The sequence below is a fragment of the Muntiacus reevesi genome, chromosome 2, assembly GCF_963930625.1.
Source record: "Muntiacus reevesi chromosome 2, mMunRee1.1, whole genome shotgun sequence".
In the NCBI taxonomy this organism is placed as follows: Eukaryota; Metazoa; Chordata; class Mammalia; order Artiodactyla; family Cervidae; genus Muntiacus; species Muntiacus reevesi.
Window position 1 is genome coordinate 255,782,818 of NC_089250.1, and position 7,026 is coordinate 255,789,843.

Genomic DNA, 7,026 nt, shown 5'->3' on the forward strand with positions numbered 1-7,026 from the left:
AGAGAAGGGATTCTGGGCTTCCTGCCTTCCAGAGGCCTCTAAGGCATCTCCCTACCCTGATCCCTGCAAACTGCTGTGTAGCAGGTGGGGGACCTGAGGCTCAAGACCCCCACCCTTTCACTCTCTGACCCTCAGCGTGGTCCTGGCTAAGAAGGGGCCTGGAACAGGAAGGGCAGCTATGGATGGCTTGTAGCCCACGTTGGCCCCACGGCTGGGGCACCTGCCCATAAACCTCTAGGGGATGGAGGGACCCTGGCTTCCCCATCCAGCATGTCCCCTCCCTGCTGCCGTCCCCCTGACCTATCTGTGTCCCAGATCTGTGTCTCAGCCCTGAGCTAAGAGTGAGGTAGAGGCTGAGCAGAGGCCCCTCCCAAGCTACCTGGACCCAGTCCCCTTCGACTCAACCGGGAGTGACACTACCCTGGCCACCCTGTGCCCCTCACCCAGCCTGCACCAGCCTGGGGGTTATATAGCCCATTGTCCCACTGAAATCCCCCATGGACGCTGAGAGCCCTATCCCCTGGGGAGTCCTGGGCTCCCAGGCAGACACCGCTGTCCCCAGACTCTGCCCCCAGAAGGTCTGGCCAGGACAACAGAACCTGCCGGTCACTCACCATGTGACTCTTACCTGGTTGCCTTTCTTGGCACCTGGAGTGTCTCCACACTGGCTCCTGCTTCTAAAAGGGGACCCACTCGCAACATGGGTGCTCTGAGGGCCGTGGAGCCCAGCAGCCCTCTGTCCTGGGTCCATCTGGGTTTGCAGTAGTGGGAGGGATTAAGGATGGCCCAGGAACTCCAGCAATGAGACTCCCTCCGGGCGGGAGGAAGAACAGAAAGGAAGGGTGAGGAGGAAAGAATGGGAGGGAGAGGAGCAGAGAAGGAGGATGAGCGGGGGCCACCATCTAAGGTGGGAGATGCAGGTGAGAAGCGTGTGGAGTTGGGGAGTCAGAGAGGCAGGGAGAAAGAGCACCCGGAAGTGGGCTCAAGTGGACCTGACTCCAGGTTGCCTCCCTGGGGTATTGTCAGGTGCCAGGAGAGATGGGCCAGACTTGGATGGAAGACTGGTTGTGCTGGCCCAGGCTGGTAGCTGCGTGGGCAGTGAGCCCTGAGGTCGGTGGGTGGGGTGGGGGCGGGGCATCCAGGAGGCCCACCACCCGCACTTGCACTGGCCATGCCTGGGGTCACCGTTTGGCCCCCAGCTCCTTCTCTGCTTGGCACCCGGACCAGTCAGGTGGGAACAGCCTGCCCACTCCCCCGGACCCCAGCCAAAATGCCCTGGCCCGGAGGAAGGAGCAAGGACAATAGCAGTAGCTGTGTGACCCCTCTTCGCACGCCTGTAACTGAGCTCGAGTGCCTGCTCACCCCACCTGGGTCCTGGGGCTGAGCCTCAGAGAGAAGAGTGGCTCACACAGGGCTCTCAGGACTCGAACCCCAGGCAGGGAGCTCAAGGCCACAGGGTGGGGAATCCCGCTGTGACAGCCACCGCTCTCTGGCTGGCACATGGGCCCTGCAGGCCTGGCAGAGAGGGGAAGCGCGCCCCAGGCTCCCCGGCTTTGGGCAACATCTGGAGGGAGGGGGTGGGTGGATGCCGAGAGCGCCAGGACCTTGGTCTCTGAGGCGCGCCCTGCCTGCGCTGCAGCCCCTGTGAGGTAACCGCATGGGGAACCCAGGTCCTTCAGGACCGCTCCCGGGGCTCCTGGGCGCCCCGCGGCCTTGCAGACTCTGCACCGGACGCCGCACCACCCCCGGGCGTGGTCAGGCCCTCAGACATGGGGGCACTCCACACAGACCCCCACACCACACACAGACACACACACCCCACACAGACCCCCACACCACACACAGACCCCCACACCACACACAGACACACACACCCCACACAGACCCCCACACCACACACAGACACACACACCACACACAGACACACACACCCCACACAGACCCCCACACCACACACAGACACACACACCACACACACACCCCACACCACACACAGACACACACACCCCACACCACACACAGACCCCCACACCACACACACACCATCACACCACACACAGACCCCCACACCACACACAGACACACACACCACACACACACCCCACACCACACACAGACCCCCACACCACACACAGACCCCCACACCACACACAGACACACACACCCCACACAGACCCCCACACCACACACAGACACACACACCCCACACCACACACAGACCCCCACACCACACATAGACCCCCACACCACACACAGACCCACACACCACACACCACACACAGACCCCCACACCACACACAGACCCCCACACCACACACAGACACACACACCCCACACAGACACACACACCCCACACCACACACAGACACACACACCACACACAGACCCCCACACCACACACAGACCCCCACACCACACACAGACACACACACCACACACACACCACACACAGACCCCACACCACACACAGACCCCCACACCACACACAGACACACATCACACACACACCCCACACCACACACAGACACACACACCACACACACACCCCACACCACACACAGACACACATCACACACATACACCATCACACCGCGTACAGACCCACACCACACACAGACCCCCACATCACACACAGACCCCCACACCACACACAGACCCCCACACCACACACACACCCCACACCACACACAGACACACATCACACACATACACCATCACACCGCGTACAGACCCACACCACACACAGACCCCCACACCACACACACACCATCACACCACATACAGACCCACACCACACACAGACCCCCACACCACACACAGACCCCCACACCACACACAGACACACATCACACACACACACCATCACACCGCGTACAGACCCACACCACACACAGACCCCCACACCACACACACACCATCACACCACATACAGACCCACACCACACACAGACCCCCACACCACACACAGACCCCCACACCACACACAGACACACATCACACACACACACCATCACACCGCGTACAGACCCACACCACACACAGACCCCCACACCACACACAGACACACACACCCCACACCACACACAGACCCCCACGCCACACACAGACCCCCACACCACACACAGACACACATCACACACACACACCACACACACACCCCACACCACACACAGACCCCCACACCACACACAGACACACACACCCCACACCACACACAGACCCCCACACCACACACACACCATCACAGCACATACAGACCCCCACCACACACAGACCCCCACACCACACACAGACCCACACCACACACAGACACACATCACACACACACACCACACACACACCCCACACCACACACAGACCCCCACACCACACACAGACACACATCACACACAGACACACATCACACCACACACAGACCCCCACACCACACACACACCATCACACCACATACAGACCCACACCACACACAGACCCCCACACCACACACAGACCCACACACCATACACAGACCCACACCACACACAGACACACACCACACAAACCCCACACCACACACCACACACAGACCCCCACACCACACACACACCATCACACCACATACAGACCCACACCACACACAGACCCCCACACCACACACAGACACACATCACACACACACCCCCACACCACACACAGACACACACACCACATACAGACCCACACCACACACAGACCCCCACACCACACACATACCATCACACCACATACAGACCCCCACACCACACACAGACCCCCACACCACACACAGACCCACACACCATACACAGACCCACACCACACACAGACCCCCACACCACACACAGACCCCCACACCACACACAGACACACACACCATCACACCACACACAGACCCCCACACCACACACAGACCCCCACACCACACACAGACCCCCACACCACACACAGACACACACACCCCACACAGACCCCCACACCACACACAGACACACACACCATCACACCACACACAGACCCCCACACCACACACAGACACACACACCCCACACAGACCCCCACACCACACACAGACACACACACCATCACACCACACACAGACCCCCACACCACACACAGACACACACACCCCACACCACACACAGATCCCCACACCACACACAGACACACACACCCCACACCACACACAGACACACACACCATACACAGACCCACACCACACACAGACACACACCACACAAACCCCACACCACACACAGACCCACACACCACACACACACCATCACACCACATACAGACCCCCACCACACACAGACCCACACCACACACAGACCCACACCACACAAACCCCACACCATACATAGACCCCACACCACACACAGACACACATCATACACAGACACATGCCATACACACACCCCACACCACAGATCCCCACACCACAAACAGACACACACACCATACACAGACCCCCACACCACATACACACCATCACACCACACACAGACCCACACCACACAAACCCCACACCATACATAGACCCCACACCACACACAGACACACATCATACACAGACACATGCCATACACACACCCCACACCACAGATCCCCACACCACAAACAGACACACACACCATACACAGACCCCCACACCACATACACACCATCACACCACACACAGACCCACACCACACACAGACCCACACCACACACAGACACACATCATACACAGACACACACCACACACACACCCCACACCACACACAGACCCACACCACACACAGACCCACACCACACAAACCCCACACCACACACCACAGACAGACCCACACACCACACACAGACACACATCATACACAGACACACACACCACAGACAGACACACACCACACACAGACACACACACCACACACAGACCCCACACCACACACAGACCCACACCACACACAGACACACACACCACACACAGACCCACACCACACACAGACACACACCACACACAGATCCCCACACCACACACGGACACACACACCACATAGAGACCCACACCATACACAGACCCCACGCCACACACAGACACACACCACACACGGACCCCACACCACACAGACAAACACACCACACACAGACCCACATCACACACAGACACACACCATACACAGACACACACCACACACAGACACACACCACACACAGACTCCACACCACACAGACACACATACCATACGCAAATCCCCACACCGCACAGAGACCCCACATCACACACAGACACACATACCACACACAGACCCCACACCACACACAGACACACACCATACACAGACACACACCACACACAGACACACACCACACACAGAGACCCCCACACCACACACACACCACAGGCAAGCACACACATTACACACCAACCCCCATACCACACACAGATACACATACCATAGAAAGACACAAAAACCACATGCATGGACCCCCACATCACACATACCACACACTAACACAGACACCACACAATGCCCATATCACACATAGCAGACTGATACAGATCACAGACATGCACCATACACAGACCACACATCCTACACTGACACACAGGCCACACTGACGTGGCCCACGGACACCACACGCCACTCAGTGACACAGCCCACAGACACACACAGACCACGCTCTGACCCCCCCTCACTTGCCACGTGTCCTGCGCCACCAGGCACCCCGACTCCCAGAGTCAGCCCTGCCAGCCTGCGGGAGCCCTGGGGCCACACCGCCCTTCCCCCACCCCAGAGGCGCCTCAGTCTCCACTTGGCAGAAGCCAGAGCTCGCGAGGACAGGGTGTCCTCGGCTGAATGCCTGAGGGGAGAGATTCAGAGGGGACGCCGGGGCTTCCAGGGAGACCTGTGCAGGGCGGGGACCTGTGGGTGGGGGGAGTTGTGCCTTCAGGGGTGGGGGGCTGGTTGCTGAGGCCTGGGGCTGAGCGAAGTCCCTCCTCCTCTCCCATCTCTCTGCAGTCTCAGGGCAGGGTCTGTCCCCTCCTTGCCACCCCAGGGTGTATGTGGGCACAAAAGAGGCCCTGATCTCTGACTCCACCCACACCCCTTCACAGTAGACTCAGGGTCAGCTGGGCCCCCACCCTGCTGCCCTCCTGGCTTGGAACTCCGCAGGGGCTCAAAAGGAGGGGTCCCCCCGTCTTGTGCCCAGAATGAGTGGTGTGACTTCTAGTGTCACTCCTGGCCTGGGCCAAGACCCCCCACCCACTCCAGGGCATGAGAACTTTCCCAGACCCTGAAGCCAGGCCAGTCTTGGTCCCCAAGCCTGAGCTGGTCAGAGCAGAGGTCCCATCTTGAAGAGCAGGGCCTCTGACACCTCTGACCCACTGAGTCTGCCTGACATTCCAGCGCTGGAGCCGGATTTTCTGCTGGAAAGTGCCCAAGGCTCTCCTGGGCCATTTGTGGATGAGTGGAGGGGGTGGGGCGGTGAAGGCCCGTGGGGCCCTGGTGGCGTGGCTCCCAGGAGGAGTAGGTTCTTCCCTAGTCCTGTGGGGCTTTTCCCAGAGGTCAGCTGTGGTGGGCAGTGGGGTTCTAAACCGTCCAGGCTGCCAGCCCTTCCTGGGCTGGGGCCCAGAAAGGCAGCGACGGGATAGCAAAAGGTGTAGCCGGTGCTGAGGCCTGGCTCATACGGTGGTTCTTTGGGCACAGAGGGCCAGTCGCTGACCCTGAGGGTGATCACTGTCTGCTCCAGCCAGGGCCCACCAGCCTTCACTGCCAGCAGCCTCCTGCTGAGTGGTCTGGGGGAGGAGGCAGCCCCGGGGAGCGCTGAGGGTGAGGGGCTCCTTCTCTCAGGAAGCCCCCCTGACTGGGTCTGATTGGACCCCAGCCCTCATCCGGGTCTGCAGCAGGCCATCGTTGCCCAGCGCCAGGCTGGCCCTTGTGGAGGATGGCAGTCCGGCCCGCTCTGGCAGGAGGCATGTTCATAGGATAGGATGAAAATAGGAAGTGGTCTCCAGTGCCAGGCGGGTGCCCGCCTGCCATTCTTCCTGGG